Source organism: Dipodomys merriami, unplaced genomic scaffold (genome assembly GCF_024711535.1).
Source record: "Dipodomys merriami isolate MVZ:Mamm:240054 unplaced genomic scaffold, mDipMer1.0.p SCAF_1346, whole genome shotgun sequence".
Taxonomy (NCBI): domain Eukaryota; kingdom Metazoa; phylum Chordata; class Mammalia; order Rodentia; family Heteromyidae; genus Dipodomys; species Dipodomys merriami.
Window position 1 is genome coordinate 57,607 of NW_027202656.1, and position 17,531 is coordinate 75,137.

Below are 17,531 nucleotides of genomic sequence, written 5' to 3' on the forward strand. Positions count from 1 at the left end.
AAAGACCACCAGAGACCATCAACAATGTAAAAGCAAAGGAGTCTTTATTGCAAGCTAGAACTTGGTCCCACCACATACATGGCAGCAGCCCATGACGCTAAGAGGCCCCAAGACCAGGGTTATAGTACTTTTTATACAATTTTTAGGGAAGGCAGGGACTTACAACAAATTATAACACATCGCAGGGAAACTCTTAATACAATTCTATAGTATGACTGGCGCACTACAAAGCAGAAACAGGTTGTTGGTTAGACCAGAGGGTTGAAGTACTTTAAACTGGTTGGCTTGCACCACAGGGAGTCTCAAGGACACACTTGCTAAACTGCAGGGTTCCTTTTTTAAACAAACACCACCTGTGGCCTGACTGCGGGGGTCACCATGCCCTCCAGCACCTGCCTGCCTGCGGTTTCCCCAAGGATAGTTTATGTTCCTAGTTGCCAGGGAATTGCTTCTTCTGTTCATTCCCAGGTCGGGCTCATGGTCAGCTGCATAACTCATACTTCAGAAGATGACATCTAGCTCAAGATGGAGTCACTCAGGCCTCAGGCTCCTCATTTCCCCCTTTCTGATAGGCCTTAAGGGCCAATCATGGTCCTTATGGGCACACATCATGTTCTCCATTGGGTACCAGATGATATTGAGCCTTTAAGATCATCAGCTGTACAGTGTTAATGCGTTTTCTAACAAACATCCCTAGCCGGTTTACAACACTGGACCCGACTGTGAGTAACAAAATTAACAGTACCAAAGGCCCTTACATTTTTTTCCACCAGTCCTGACTCTGTATATCAGTTAACTTAATTTTATACCAGCAGTACTCATGAAGCTCCAATATTAAGACATACTCATACCATTTACTACATACTTAAACTGTCTGAGGTTTGTCTTCTTTACTCCAATGACTTAATGTTTTAAGACAATCCTTACTTTTCAAATCCTTTTTTATCCAAAGAGGATACTAATTTTTTCCCAATTCCTTTCCCAAGGCTTTCTTTACTACCCTCCTCTTGTTTGCAATTCCTTGAACTTCTTTGTGGCTAGAGTTTTAAAATGCCCATTTTTCCTTTGGCTTGCAGAACCAAGTTATCTCAGAGCAGCCTCAAGTCACCACTGGGATGCAGAAACTTGCTAGATTTTAAGGCTAAGAGCAGGGCTGGGTCTCATTACTACCTGTATTGAAAACAAACTCAGATTATTACCATACCAGAGCCAAATTTGGCTGTGACTATAGAGTGGATTTTCAGTCACTATGCACTGAAGTGCCTAAGGCAAGCAAGCCAGTGATATCCTTGCCCCCAATATCCACTGTGGGAATAGAGAAGGTTTCTGGATATCACCCAAAAGAATGTCCCACAAGATCTCAGTTTTAGCAGCTTTCAACCAGGATGCAGTCTCAGGTGATGGAATCAGGCAGTTCACTCTACTTTTTTCACAGTGGAGGTGGTCAGGGTAACAATGTAGATTTCTTCCAGGGGACTGTCAAGCTGTAGCAGCAGCAGCAGGGTCTTTCAGTGGCTTCAAGGGACTGTCACACCTCCTGCTGGGCTGCAAATTCCTACACAGACTGGTTAAGGATACATTGCATAGGCTAGGCAGGCTGTGACCCCACTAGTTTTTAAGACTATTTAGACAATAGCCCACGACAATTTACCAAGATGACAACTTTTTAAACTAGATAGTTCTTTTCATAAGGCTGATTTTCTAGGCAGATATAGAGGGCTCAGGCCTGTACTATTTCCCATGCCTTTTCCTTCTGTCTATTTGGACACAACTTTTTAAAGTGACTCTGGTCCCTTGTTCTTAAAAGCGGAAGATGGGTGAATATTCATCTTCTGTAACTTCTTTAAGCTGACTCAGGGGTGTTGATCCTACCTAGCCAGGAACCTATAACCTTAGCCTATTTTACAAAGAACAATATTTTAACTTTTGGCAAATGCACAAACCTTTTCTCTGGCTACAGCAGTGTAGCTTGTTTAGCCTTCTGGTTTGCAAAAGCATCTTTCTGGATGGCTTAGGAATGTGGTCTCTAATGATGCCCCAGTTACCTATGCAGACCTTCGGAGAGATATCAATAGAAACACACTTACAGGTTTACAAACTTTTTCCTGAGGAGATGAATTTCATGTAGCTGGTGTCAGCTCAAAAATTATTGCCAATTAGAATTTTTGGCACATACAAGGGTTGGGATTTAAACTATCCCCCACATTTTATAACTTTAGCTTTTTACTACTGTCACAGGATGGCAAGTTCCTGTCCCTTACGAGGTAAATAGTCATGGACATTAGGCATGCTTACAAACTGTCTTCGTATGACCTCCTGGCTCTGATCAATTCTTGAAGGGCCGTGCACAAATGACTCTAGGATCTGACATTTCTGCCATCCAAGCAGTGGCTTACTACCTCTGGATGCTCCACCATTGCTTTCGTTCCAGGAGTGTCTTCTCCACACTGGAAAAAATGCCTCATTGGCATTTCCCTTAGTTGGTCGCTGAACTTGAACTCAGGGCCTGAGTGCTGTCCCTCAGCTCTACAGCTCAAGGTTAGCACTCTGCCACTTTGAGTCCCAAAGCAACTCTGCTTGCTCGTTCAGCACTCTGCTGGATGATTAGAGGTGACAGTCTCACAGGGACCTTTTTCCTCCCTGGGCTGGCTTCGAACCAGTTTGCAGATCAATGAGTCTTATAGAAGGCCACTTTATTCCAATTAAAAGCAACAAGGTGGTCAACATAGAAGTAGCTTTTAAGCATGCTCTTACCTGGAACTTATAAAAGCCAAAATTACATCTAACAAACTTGTAAGAATCCTTTGTACTTTGCTCTGGGCTTGCTGGAAACTGTTTAAAAAAAAAACCTATAAGAGCAAACTAGAATAGCAATTATTTTGGTAATCCTAATTTTTCCTTTGTGCACTTTGAGGCAAATATTAAGAACAATTTTACTCTTAAACTTTATATCCAAAAATCCATTCCTAATTTTTAAGCTTCCTATTAATCTCCTTTTTAATATTCTATACATTAGTTTTTAGTTGCATTTTAAAAAATCTCTTAAAATCTTGAGGCAAAGTGTCATTCATTGTCTCTTGGCTGCTTGTTTTAAAACAGATACACACTAAAACTTTTAAACTTAAATGTCAATTTTTCCTTAATGCAAGAATTACAATCACCATCACTGTACCAAGAAGCTAGACATAACACTCTTATGACTTTTAGAAACATATACTACTTGTAGAACATCATTGAAAGCAAATCACATTATACAAATAAACTTTTTAACCCTCTTTTTAAGTCCAAGGGGCAGTTTTAGCAATACTAATCAGATCATCACATCACTCATTTTAACAATCATGTTTCCAGTGTCAATCTGTAGGGAAAAGGGACAGAACAAAGATGGGCCACTTGGCCCCTCCTATGGAATGGGCACGTACCTAAGCCAACTCTTTAGTGTTAGGTGAACTGCCTTTGTGCCAGCTTGCCCCCTTTCACCATGCATGGACTCCTCCCAGGGCCTGTCCCATTATCTGTGGACTTCCTCAGGGCCTGTCCCACCATACATGACCAGCTGAACTGCACTTCTGCCTGTTCACTCCTCACCCCTAAAGACAGGTCTTCTGTTGGTTTCTAAGTTTTCCCTTTTCTTATCTCTTGGTTCTCGAATGAAATACACAGTTTTAGACAGACAGAACAGGTAACATCTTTGACAGTGTTAAACTAACCTTTACACTTAAATTTCTAATATTTATCCCCAAATTTTAGCCAAGGAACTAAATTCCAAACAGCCAATGTATTTGTGTTAAGCCAGATATCTTGATTACAGTATAAACAGCCTTATGCATTTTAAAATATTAGATTTTAAAATACCAGATTTCTAATTTTTTAATTTTTATTTATTTTTATTGTGAAAATACTGTACAGAGGGGTTACAATTAGATGGGCAAGATAATGAGTACATTTCTTATCAAGCATTGTAGCCTCCTCCTTTGTTTCCCCTTTCCATCCCTTCCCAGCCTCCCCCCACCCCCCCACCCAATCCTTCCTGCCCCTCCCCCCCACAACAAAGTTGTAAAGTTGGTTTTCCACATGAAAACTTGTACTTTTCATTGTTGCAACGGGTCCACCTGTATCCTTATTTAAACGACTTGTTTTTCCCCTTCCCCTCCAAAAATTATACCGACATCAAATACAGTGAAAGCAGGGGTTATACTGTGGGGGAGGGACATACAAAGCAACAAAGAAATAATCTTATAAATGCATTAGAAACAAATGCATGAAAGAAAAAAACACATTTGAATACATATCTTAGAGTTCATTTTCCTAACATCACCTGATCTGACCTTTTCTGCTTGACTCAGACATATACTAGATATTGCAAATAAGGGAAACAATGGGACCTATGTTTCTTTGGACCTGACTTACTTCACTTAATATAATTTTTTCCAAGTCTTTCTATTTCCTAACACATGGGGCAATGTCATTCTTTCTGATGGAGTCATAGAATTCCATTGTGTATATATACCACATTTTCTTGACCCATTCATCTACTGAGGGGCATCTGGGTTGGTTCCATAACTTAGCTATAGTAAATAGTGCTCCAATAAACATAGTCGTGCTGGTGGTCTTGTTTGTATACTTTTGGGTAAATGCCCAAAAGTGTGATTGCTGGGTCATATGGGAGCTCTATGTGGAGTCTTTTGACGAACCTCCATACTACTTTCCAAAGTGGTTGAACAACTTTACATGACCACCAACAATGCAGTAAGGTTCCCTTCTGTCCACATCCCCTCCAGCATCTGTTGTTTTTAGAGTTCTTGATTTCAGCCATTCTAACTGGAGTGAGGTGGTATCTCAATGTTGTTTTGATTTGCATTTCTTTTATGGCTAGAGAGGTTGAGCATTTCTTCATGTGTTGATTGGCCATCTTTCTTTCCTCTTCAGAGAAGTTTCTCTTTAAGTCTTTAGCCCACTTAGTTATTGGGCAGTTGTTTCTTTGAGGATTTGTTGTCGGGGGATTTAATTTTTTGAGTTCCAGGTATATTTTAGATATGAGACCCTTGTCCATTGTATGGCTAGTGAAGATCTCCCAATCCGTAGGCTTTCTATTGATCTTGCTAGCTATGTCCTTTGCCATGCAGAAGCTCTCTAACTTCATGCAATCTCATTTGTCCAACCTTTCTTTGATTTGTTGTGTTTCTGGGTCTCTATTAAAAAATTTTCAGCCTGTGCCAAGGAGACCTAGCATTTCTCCTATTGCATCCTGTAATGTTTTCAGAGTGTCTGCTTTGACTCGAGGTCTTTGATCCATTTGGAGTTGATTCTGGTGCAAGGTGATATGGCCCCCATAAACAGGCGGGAATTGCAATCCTAATATCAGATAAAATAGACTTCAAATTAAAATTCGTGAGAAGAGACAAAGAATGTCACTACATACTAATTGAGGGATCTCTCCTTCAGGAGGATATTACAATTCTAAATATCTATTCACCAAACAACGGAGCACCCAAATTTATCCAAGAAACACTACTTTCCTTCAAATCCTACATAGATCCAAAGACATTAATTGTTGGGGATTTTAACACACCACTTTCCCAACTAGATAGATCAACTCAGCAAAAACTCAACAAAGAAACCGCAGATCTAAACAACTGCAAAGATCAACTAGATTTAACAGACATCTGCCGAAAATTTCACCCAGCAGCATAAGAATATGTCGCGACCACCTCGACCAGCAAGGAAGACACAATGTGGTTTATTCAGGACCTTTTACAACATCTTCTCTCCTGCTTCTTCTGCCCGCTTCTTCCTGCTTCTCTGTCTCCCCCCCCCCCCCCCCGCCCCCGCGCTCTGGTTATAAGTCTCCTGGATGGCAAATCCTGAAGCACCACGTGGCATATACCGATAGGGTCGCAAACACGGAAGCAAACTAGGAGCCAAGTCATAGCCATATAAGGAGTTGTTTTTACAGAGAGCACTTGTCACCGGGAAGACAGAAGGCGGGAGCCAGCGCCATCTTACCAAGGAGCTACAATGTTGCTTTTGCGGCCACGCCTTACTGCCTGGCCGTCTTTGGTCGTGGCTCCCGCAGCTCTCCACAAGAATACACGTTTTTCTCAACAGCACATGGAACATTTTCTAAAATAGACCACATTTTAGGCCACAAAGCAAACTTGTCCAAATTCAGAAACCTTGCATTCTCTCTGACCACAAGGGAATAAAATTAGAACTCAACACCAGATTTTCTAATTTTTAAGTTAAAGAATCCTTAAAAAGCCGTTAAAAACAATGTGAAGATTCCTTAAAATTTTTGGTAATGTCCAAACCTCATAACCTTTTGAATTTTAAACTTAAACTCACCCATTGTTACAGCATGCTGACAACTCTTATCTTGAACATGTTCATAAACACATACAAAACACACAGATCTTAAAGCACACAAAAAATCAAAATCAGTTGTACGTACATTTTCTAAAGTTTTTAAAAAAATTTTAAGACAATATTTCTTTTAAACGAAGTACCTTTGTTGAGCTTCATTTTTCCAGGGCTTGCTTGTTTAGCAAGGTATTTCACTAATCAGTCTTTTGAATCCCTTCTGTTGGAGGAGGGCTGGGTGAGGGGGTCACCTGAAACTGAATGGGCCTGATTTTTACCCAATTTTGACAAAAGCACTTTACAAATTGTTAAGCTGTCTGGAGCAGCTGAAAGTCCAGATCAGGCTCACTGCTATCTACACCCTAACCTCTCCAGCAGCCTCCACCAGGAGAAGGTGCACCTGAGGCTTGTCCATGCCCCTCCTCTTGGCTGCTGTAACAAAAGAAGGGGGGAGGGAGACTTAGCAGGTCTGTGACCAAGCCCAGCCAGAGGCTGAGACTTTTATTCCCCCAGAGATGTTCAAATAAATATCAAAAACACTGATAAACACAAAAACCAAGGATTCACATTTAAAACTGGTACCAATTCTAAAACGGAACTAGACAAAACAACAACCAAAGGCTGAGTTGGGGACTAATGGGCCCCCAGAAATTTGTGCTGTTCTCAAGCTGAATCCAGAGTTTGCTGAGTGAGCCTGCCACTCTCACCCAGAACTTCCCTACCTCAGAAAACATAGAACAGAAAACACACCAAAGTAAACAAGACAGACAAGTGGCCACAAAGACAAAATCAGGTCTCAGTGAATGGGGCAACATCTCAACACCACTCACTTACCAGGGGACTCGGACCCCCTCTACTCACCTTGGGAGGATTTTTCTTTTAGATTCCTGCAAACATTGACCCAGGAGCCTTCCAAGGCAGAGGAGAATTCCCAGTCCTCTTGGGGCAAGGGAAAGAAGTTCCTAGTGGCTGTCCCCTCAGACTGACAGGTTCTCCCCCGTACTCAGACCCCCTGGGCTAAGGCCCGAGGCTAAGATCTTGCTGGTGCCACTTGCAGGTGGTCAGTGGCAGTTTCATAAAAAAAAGAAGGAGCTAGAGAGAAACAGATATTAAGGGGGTGTTAGCCAGTCTCCTCTGAGCCCTTGCATCAGGATGAATCTGGGAGAAGAAACATTCCAAGAATTCCAAAAGACACACAGACAAAACACTGAACCCTGAGACAAGACATGTTCACAGCATTTGCATTGTAGACTGTCAGTCAGAAAGTGCTGGACTACAAATGGGCCCAAATGTCCACACTAGTTGACAGTCTACCCTGTACACTATCAGTCAGAAAGTGCCGGACCCCGCACTAGTGGATAGCCTACCCTGTAAACTATCAGTCAGAAAGTGCCAGACTCAAGCTTCTGCACTAGTGGATAGTTTACCCCCCAGGAGATCTGAGGGACAACTCCCACTGGCCCCGTTGGCTGTCTTATAGCACGTCCGCCAAGACCTCTTGCCAACCCCAATACAGAACCTGCAGGGAACTCAAATACCAGATGATTTCAGAATGGCAATGCCTCTACTTACTTGCCGGGCTTCTCATGACTCCTTGGTTAAGGCGTCTGGGTGGGCTTTGGGGGGATTCCTGGCCAATGCACCAAATGTAAAACTGAATTTGGAATCCTTACCCAAAAGACCACCAGAGACTATCAACAATGTAAAAGCAAAGGAGTCTTTATTGCAAGCTGGAACTTGGTCCCCCCACAGCCCATGACGCTGAGAGGCCCCGAGACCAGGGTTGTAGTACTTTTTATACAATTTTTAGGGAAGGCAGGGACTTTGTATACATCATAGCATCTTACAACAAATTATAACACATCGCAGGGAAACTCTTAATACAATTCTATAGTATGATTGGCACACTACAAAGCAGAAACAGGTTGTTGGTTAGATCAGAGGGTTGAAGTACTTTAAACTGGTTGGCTTGCACCACAGGGAGTCTCAAGGACACACTTGCTAAACTGCAGGGTTCCTTTTTTAAACAAACACCACCTGTGGCCTGACTGCGGGGGTCACCATGCCCTCCAGCACCTGCTTGCCTGCGGTTTCCCCAAGGATAGTTTATGTTCCTAGTTGCCAAGGAATTGCTTCTTCTGTTCATTCCCAGGCCGGGCTCATGGTCAGCTGCATAACTCATACTTCAGAAGATGACATCTAGCTCAAGATGGAGTCACTCAGGCCTCAAGCTCCTCAACAGCCTCTTCAAAAAATTGTGCTGGTAGAATTGGCTGTACACAGAAAACTGTAGTTATATCCTTATATATCCCCCTGCACCAGAATCAATTCCAAATGGATCGAAGACCTCAATGTAAGTCCAGATTCCTTGAAAATGTTATAGGAAGGGTTAGGGGAAACACGAGGGCTCCTTGGCATAGGTCAAAACTTCCAAAGATCACGAAGCACAACAAATCAAAGTAAGTCTGGATAAATGGGATTACATCAAACCAAACGAATCAGTTTTCAGACTCAAAAGCCATGGAGAAGAGATAGTGTAGCACAGATTTATTAAGGAGCAAATCTACAGATGAGAGCCTCAGCCAATGCTAAACACTTACTACCTTTTCTAACTAGGTTATTTATAGTAGATTTACATGTATATAAGAGTTTTCTGGTGGGGATTAGAAAGAAAACAACTAATTCTAAGACATAGATAGCATGTGAAATGAGTTTTAGCTGGAGAAAGGGAGGGATTAAGGCAGTTGGGTCTATAACTCAAAGTCTTGGCTTGGTGCCAGCTAAGAAGGGCGTAAAGCAGGAGTGGTTATAAACAAAAGCACTGGTCTGAAGCCTCAAAATAAGGACCCTTGTCTATGTGAACCAAACAGTCTCTAACATGAGGTTTTATTTAAATTAACAAGCACAAGTTTAGATTTTTGCAGAGTGGGATGGTGTATAGTCACAGGCAATGTCTGCTATGTCAGGTAATGCAATCTACACTTTCACATGTTACCCAATAGCCAGGTTTCAACACAAATAGATACAATGAGATTGTACAAATGAGACTTTGATTTTTCCCTCTCATGAATCAAAATTCTGTCAAATGCTTTCTGTCCTCCAGATGTTAACACAACATTTCTCATTATCTTTTCTACTATTTTGTCTTCATTATTGATGTTCACAGTACTCTTTATTGTTGTCTTCTTTGTATATGCAATTTTTAGGGCTTGAACTCTATGTTTAATGGTCTCCATTGTATTTTTTGCTCATGGGTGATGACACTATTCCTTGAGCCACATCTTTACCTTCTCCTTCTTGCTGGATAATTGGAGATAAGTTTTCACATTTTTTGTATTTTTTATTTTTTTTATTGTGAAAATATTGTACAGAGGGGTTAAAATTACATGGGCAAGATAATGAGTGCGTTTATAATCAAGAACTCTAATGACAACAAATGCTGGAGGGGATGTGGACAGAAGAGAACTATACTGCATTGTTGGTGGGAGTGTAAACTTGTTCAACCACTTTGGAAAACAGTATGGAGGTTCCTCAAAAGACTCCACATAGAGCTCCCCTGTTTCCCAGCAATCCCACTTTTGGGCATTTACCGAAATGATCACAAACAAGACCACACTAAAGCTACCAGCACGACTATGTTTATTGCAGCATTATTCACCATAGCTAAGATATGGAACCAACCCAGATGCCCCTCAGTAGATGAATGGATCAAGAAAATTGGTATATATACACAATGGAATTCTATGCCTCCATCAGAAAGAATGACATTGCCCCATTTTTTAGGAAGTAGAAAGACTTGGAAAAATTATATTAAGTGAAGTAAGCCAGGCCCAAAGAAGCATAGGTCCCATGGTTTCCCTTATTTGAAATATCTAGTATATGTCTGAGTCAAGTTTTCACATTTTTGTCTGTTTAGACTGACATTGAAACAAAATCTTCAGTTCTTAGCCTCCTGAGTTTCTAGGATTCTACACATGAGCCTCTAACACCAAGCTTTGCTATACTGTTATTTTAATTATGTGGTAGAAGAAAGTGGAAGTATATTTGTGTTGTGTGCAATTTTCAAATACAAGTTTGAATCAACTGTTATCAATTTTAACTGTTAAATCAATGAATATTACACATTCCCACAGAAATATAATTGAAAAAAGGCATAATTGTTTTGATAAAACAAGTAATGGAACCATTTTTTTCACTTTACAATTCATGTTTTATATAACCTTAATTAGCGGACTTCCATGACTAAAAGTAAATATATTAATTGTATACCACAAGAAGCAAAGTGATTATAGTTAAGAATATATATTTCATCACAGCGAAAAGATAAGGGTTGAGCAGTCTCACTAAAAAGAAATGTTACACACAGAAACTAATCGATATGATATAGCTTGATAATTACACAAGATATAAATGAATGGGATTACCACACCATACCTCATAAATGTGCAAAATATAATTATGTAGGTAGGTGCCAGTGGTTCATATTTGTAATCCTAGCTAGTAAGGAGTCTGAGAGCTGAGAATCATGGTTCAAAGCCAGCCTACGCAGGAAAGTCCGTGAGACTCTTATCTCCAATGAGCCACCAGAAAACTGGCAGTGGTTCAAATGGTAGAGCACTAGTCTTGAGGTGAAGAGCTGAAGGACAGCGTCCAGGCCCAGATTTCAAACCCCACAACTGACAAAAATAAACAAATATTTTGACATAAAATTTAAAATATATATGCTAAAACTTTTTAAATCCTCACTAGATATAATAGTTTATATAAATGTAAAGAACTGTTTCTGGTTTTAGTTGAACCATGCCGGTAAAAGCAAAATGTCTTCTGAGCTTTTCAGTCTTTCTTTTTTTTTTAATTGTGAGAATACCATACAGAGGAGTTACAATTACATGGGCAAGAAAACTGGTACATTTCTTTTTTTTTTTTTTTTTTTTGATCCGGTCATGGGGCCTGAACTCTGGGCCTGGGCGCTGTCCCTCAGCTCTTCAGCTCAAGGCTAGCGCTCTACCACCTGAGCCATAGCATCACTTCCGGCTTTTTTATTTTCTGCTTATGTGGTGCTGAGGAATCAAACCCAGGCCGTCATGCATGCAGGGCAAGTGCTCTACCACTGAGCCACCTTCCCATCACAGGAGTACATTTCTTAACAATTTTTGTTGCCTCCTCTTTGTTTCCCCTCCAATCCCTTCCCATACTCCCCTTCCCCCCACCCGATCTACCCCCCACACCACACCAAAGTTGTAAAGTTCGTTTTTCGACATAACTACTTGTACATCTCATTATTGCAATGGGTCCACCTGTATCCCTAGTTAAACAATTTGTTTTTTCCCTTCCCTTCCACAAATACCAACATAAAATACAGTGAAAGCATGGGTTATACGGTGGGGAAGGGACATACAAAGCAACAAAGAAATAAACTTATAATATGTTAGAAACAATTGCATGAAAGGAAAAAAAAAAACAAAAAAACATTTGAATATTTATCTTGGGGTTCATTCCCCTAACATCATCTTATCTGACCTTTACTGCTTGACTCAGACATATACTAGTTATTGCAAATAAGGGAAACCATTGAAATAGCACAAAGACATCATTGGACATGAGATAACACGTGTTTCAGAGACAACTTAGTAAAGACAAAATATGGAATTTAAATGACTTATAAAAACATTATCCATGTACATATGGCCATATAAGATGGTGTTAAGTGAAATGAACCCCAAGATAGGGACACAATTTATTGTTTCTTTTTTTGGGGGGGGTCCGGTCGTGGGGCTTGAACTCTGGGCCTGGGTGCTGTCCCTCAGCTCTTCAGCTCAAGGCTAGCGCTCTACCACTTGAGCCACAGTGCCACTTCCAGCTTTTTTCTTTTTGCTTATGTGGTGGTGAGGAATTGAACCCAGGGCCTCATGCATGCAAGGCAAGCTCTCTACCACTGAGCTACCTTCCCAGCCCCAACTTGTTTCTTTCTTGCTATTGTTTCCTACTCGTGCTGGATTTGAACTGCAACCCTCAGATCTCAGCCTCCTGAGTAGCTAGCATTATAAGTGTGAGCCACTGGCACATGGTTTAAGATCACATTTCTAACAGTGTACACTCAGGATCTGTAATGTGTATCTTCATCTATCTTTATATGAATCCTTGAGTTAAAAATATGGGCTAGAGCTTAGACTTCACACTCAAAAAATATTTCTAGTTTAAAAGTTGATACTCCTGGGGTGGGAAGGTGGCTCAGTGCTAGAGCACTTGCCTTGCATGCCTGAGGCCCTGGGTTCGATTCCTCAGCACCACATAAGCAAAAAGAAAAAAGCTGGCAGTGGTGCTGTGGCTCAAGTGGTAGAGTGCTAGCCTTGAGCTGAAGAGCTGAGGGACAGCGCCCAGGCCCAGAGTTCAGGCCCCATGACCGGATCCAAAAAAAAAAAAAAAAAGTTGATACTCCTGGAAAAATAAAACCTAAGAATATAAAGGAGTCTGGAAAGTTGAGTGTGCATCCAGCCTGGGAAGAACAGTCTCTGAGACACTATCTATAATTAACCAGCCAAAAACCTGGATTGGAAGGTTGCCTCAAGTGATGGAATACTAGTCATGAGCAAAATTGTTGAATAAGAGCTTGAGGATTTTGCATACATACATACAAACATACACATACATACAGAGACACTTCTATGTGCAAACACACATACACAAATGAAACAACTCTCAGAATGTGCAGAAAAGTTAGAAAACAATAGAAAATATGTCCTGAGTAAGACTAGATCAAATGATAATTTTTACTATGAGAAAGTCCTCAAGTGAACTTTCTTCAAAAATGTTTGAGTATATTACATAGGTAGGGACCAGAGATAGTAAGAAAGTCAAGTAATCATTATTAAAGGGATCAGATCCAATGAGGAATGAATCAGAGACCCCTGCAGGTGCATCTGAAAATGTTCATATACTGTGTCAAATATTAGAACATCTTTGAAAATAGTACATAAACAGTCTGAGCAGTCAGTCTAGTGAATAATATCATTGGAGAAGTTCAGAATTGCTAGTCTGTATCTAGATTAAATAAACCAACAAACTATGGCAGGGCAATGTGATACAAGCCTGGAATTCTAGCACTCAGACTAAGACAGGAGATTAGAGAGTGTAATTACATAGTGATACCTTCCCTGGACCAGGTAGTATAATTTTGTCTCAATGAAACATACCAAATAACAAGAAAGGGATTCACAGTTAGAAGTTTGGGATAATTTTGTCATTATGTTTTGAGAAGTCGTTTCCTATTGAAATGTAAGTCATATATAATCTTCAGTTGTGTTTTTAATACTCTCTTCTTTACAGAATATTCCTAGATGTGAAATGGCTCATGATTTCCCAACCAAAAATTTGAAAAAGTAAGTATCATTCTGTTGGATTCCAAAGAAATCTTGAAGGCTTACAAAAGTTTAAACCTGGAGAAATAGCAAAGTTCATCTAATGTAAGACTTTGTAGACCTTGCTAAATTAGAATTTAGATTTAAAATAAATATTTTGGTTTTGTTTGTAATTTCATATTCTATAGGATACTACAAAATTCTTTTTAAGTAGAGGGTTTAATTGACAAATTCACAAATGATTCTGGCATTCTATTTGCCTAAAATATTCTTTCAAGCAAGGTATAATTAGAACTTAGTTAATACATAATTCCAGCAGTTCATGTATAAAATGATAACGTGAATAATCTGGACAGAGTTGCCGACAAATGGATGATACCAATTTATAAATTTAGAAAAAGCAACTTTTTGAGGCTTTGGTGTAACATGGTGTGAAGAGAGCAAGTCTGTGACATCTTGGTTCTTCTATCTATTCGTAACACAGGAAGCAATTTCCTTAATTATGTGCCTCTGTATACAATGAGAAAAATGCTAGGGTTGGGGTTTGTTTTTATTTTGTTTTTGTTTTTTGTTTTGTCCTAGGGCTTGAACTCTTGGCCTGGCCATTCTCTCTGAGCCTGTTTTTGCTCAAGGCTCATGCCCTACCACTTCAACCTCAGTGTCACTTGTGTCTGGCTTTTCTTGAGCAGTTTATTGGAGAAAAGAATCTAAGGAAACTTCCTGCCTGGGTGGGCTTTGAACCATAATCTTCCGATCTTAGTCTCTGGAATATCTATAATAGATTAAAAATAAATATAAATATTTGCAAGTGTTCTGATTTCAAGAATACTACTGGGGGGGAAATGTTGCAGCAAAGTTTAGTGTAGTGTTCTTTCCACAAGAGGAAGGGCATCACATTAGCAGAAGTGTAGTATTTTTTCACAATAATGATAAACTAGTCATATTGTAAGTTTAGGGAATATTAACGTGCACATTACAAGTTGGAAACTGTTGGGTTAGGATAACTTTATGACATAAAAGTGTGGGATTGTTGGTCATAGAAATAATAGCTTACTCTGATGAACAAATGTTTACTCTTGAGGAATTAATTATTACAGATATTTTATAGTTTTATCCTCTACCAGAATGTGGCTATTTTTTCTGTTGACTTCTCAATATGTACCACCCCATTGGAATTTGCATCTATTGCAGAATTAAGTAACATGCAAACAGGTACTGTTTTGAATGTCTCTGGTACAGAACGTTCAGAATTTGAAAATGAGTAGTTAGTAGTCATAGGAATTTTGAAGAAAATATGTATTCTGTCCTCTTAATTATTCAGTTTTAAAAGTTAGCAGTTTCCATAGAATTAAACTTTTCTGTTTTACTATGGGACAATACTAAAATTATGTTTTTTTCAATATAATGGCAAGTATATTGTGAAAATATTGGATAACATTCAAGTTGATGACCCTCTGAAAAGAAGGGGTAATGAATTCAAATAGATGCCAAATAGTGTTCATTTTTTAAAAAGTTAATACACATAGAATAATTTTACTATACCAATACAGTGAAATTATATTTTATGTGCTTATTTTTTTATTTAATTTTATTGTCAAGGTGATGTATTGAAGGAGTTGCAGTAACTGTAAGGTAGTGAATACATAACATGTCGAACTTTTTTACCTCCCCCCTCATTTTTCTCACACTTTTCCTTCACTCCAATACCCCTCACAAGTTGTAATGTAAATTTCCAACATATTGTCTTGTGAGTATTGCTATTGCACTGGTTTGCCCTTTGTCTCATCATTTTGTTGTTCCTCTTCCCTTGACAAATTAAGATAAATGTATATACAATACACAGGGTCCTGAAATCAAATACAGCAGGGAATAAAACATAGGGGAAAAACACAAATGAAAAAAAGAAATCACATTGTACATTAAAAACAACAACCACAAAGAAAAACCTCTGTTTCCATATCTAGGAGTTCATTTTGCTCAGCATGATCTTATATGATCATATATACATAGCTATTGAGCCATTCTGCTCATCTGCTAGGACTATGTTAGACATTTCTTACTTATTGCATGAGGGAAACCATGAAATCTGTTTCTTTGTGTCTTGCTTATTTTACTTAGGATTTTTCCAAGTCTTTCCATTTTCTTATGAATTGGAAGCATAGAATTCCACCATATATATATATATATATATATTTATATGTATATATATATGTGTGTGTGTGTGTGTATATATATATATATATATATATATATATATATATATATATATATATATACCACATTTTGCCGATTCATTCATCTACTGAGAGGCATATTGGTTTAAAACATGCTTGCATGTAAGTATCAATTAGGGTCATTCAAAAATGACAGATGCCACCAGACATACTAAAATCATGATTTCTAAGTAAGATAGGATTTTATGGTGGTACAAGTGTTGAGATATCTGGATGAGTCTAATCTTGCACTGAATTAGGCAGGAAGATATCCAATATCATATGGGATAAAAATGGTAGTGAGAAGATATTCCCTTGAGAAAGATATAGGAGGCTGCCAGAAGTATGAAGAAATTCAGATAATTTTGAAGGATTTAGAATTGCAAGCTCAAATATGTCTCTTTAAGTGGAAAGGCAAAAGAAGGGGAAGAAAATAAAATAACAGAAAGCAGATAATTGTCTCAACTTACAGTATAAAAAGACATAACCTATAACTTCCACGATAAAGAAAGACCAATATAATACATCCCACTTAATTTAGATACATGCAAAATATTTACTTGGCTTTTCCCACTTTAATGCTCCAAAATAAATGAAGACTTATAAGAAAAGCTATGTGATTGTCATTACTTCAACCTGAACACTAATTGTGATGAGCCCTTTTTTCTCAGTATGCTCTTGGAAAATACTCCCTAAATTGATGATGTTGTGGCTGATTAGAGTCAGCGTAACGGGCTTCTGCTTGTATGATAGTCCCAGAATGTTTTAATGCAGTTTTTTCTCAAGGTATCCAACATATTGTCTGATGCTGTACTTTGAACACACCCTCACACCTAAGCACATTATTTGAAATTGTACCTCAGCATTTCTTTGGCACATTCTACTTTGTGCCTTTGTCTTTTTTGCATGTTCCTTTTGATGTCACAGTTGCTCTATTTCCATTTCATCTGTACAAACTGCTAAGAACATTGTTCATCTACTGTGAAGACTCAGGGTCTATGTTGAGGGGACAGAATGATGCAGGCTCCAGCCTCGGGATTGTCTGAGGACTGTGTTTGGGATTAGGAAAGCTCTTGGAATGCCAGGCTAGAGAGGGAAAACGTTCTCTCTCCCTATCTCCAGACACATGTCACAGATTCCTGAGAGCTGAGGAAGTGGCTCTTCTGCTTGCTTAAGCATAGATGAACATCTGGGCAAGCATTTTCCTGAGATTGAAGAAGTGGTTTGAGCTTGCTCTAAAATAGTTTAGATAATAATATACCTAGACATTGTCTCATAGGTTAAGTAAAAATGTATCTGTGGAAATTTTTTGTGTGAATGTTTTCTAACCAAATCTTGGCAAAGATTATGCTTGCTTGTCTTTAAATACCCACTAACAATAAAACACAGCATGCAGTGGCAATTGCTGTTTGCACGCTGCATCCCGTGTCCTGGTGATTTCGTGACCCTTACCCAGGGACCCCGACGCACTAGACGTTGACGATTGGCGCCTGAACAGGGACCCTGCATTGTTGAATTCAGGAAGGGATATTCAGGTAAGTACTTTTAATTACAGGGTGATGGGACAAGTTAGGTCTACTCCGTACTTACATATGCTTAA

The 17,531-nt window shown here is 39.2% G+C and overlaps 1 long non-coding RNA gene across 1 annotated transcript; it reads right to left on the reverse strand.

Moving 5' to 3' along the window:
• Positions 1 to 4,038: 4,038 nt before the first annotated feature.
• On the reverse strand, positions 4,039 to 6,667 carry LOC138825126 (uncharacterized). The gene is made up of 3 exons (XR_011371349.1): positions 6,507 to 6,667; positions 6,007 to 6,123; positions 4,039 to 5,355 (listed from the first exon to the last, which is right to left on the reverse strand). It is a non-coding gene; the product is annotated as an uncharacterized lncRNA (long non-coding RNA).
• Between the last annotated feature and the right edge of the window lie 10,864 nt (positions 6,668 to 17,531).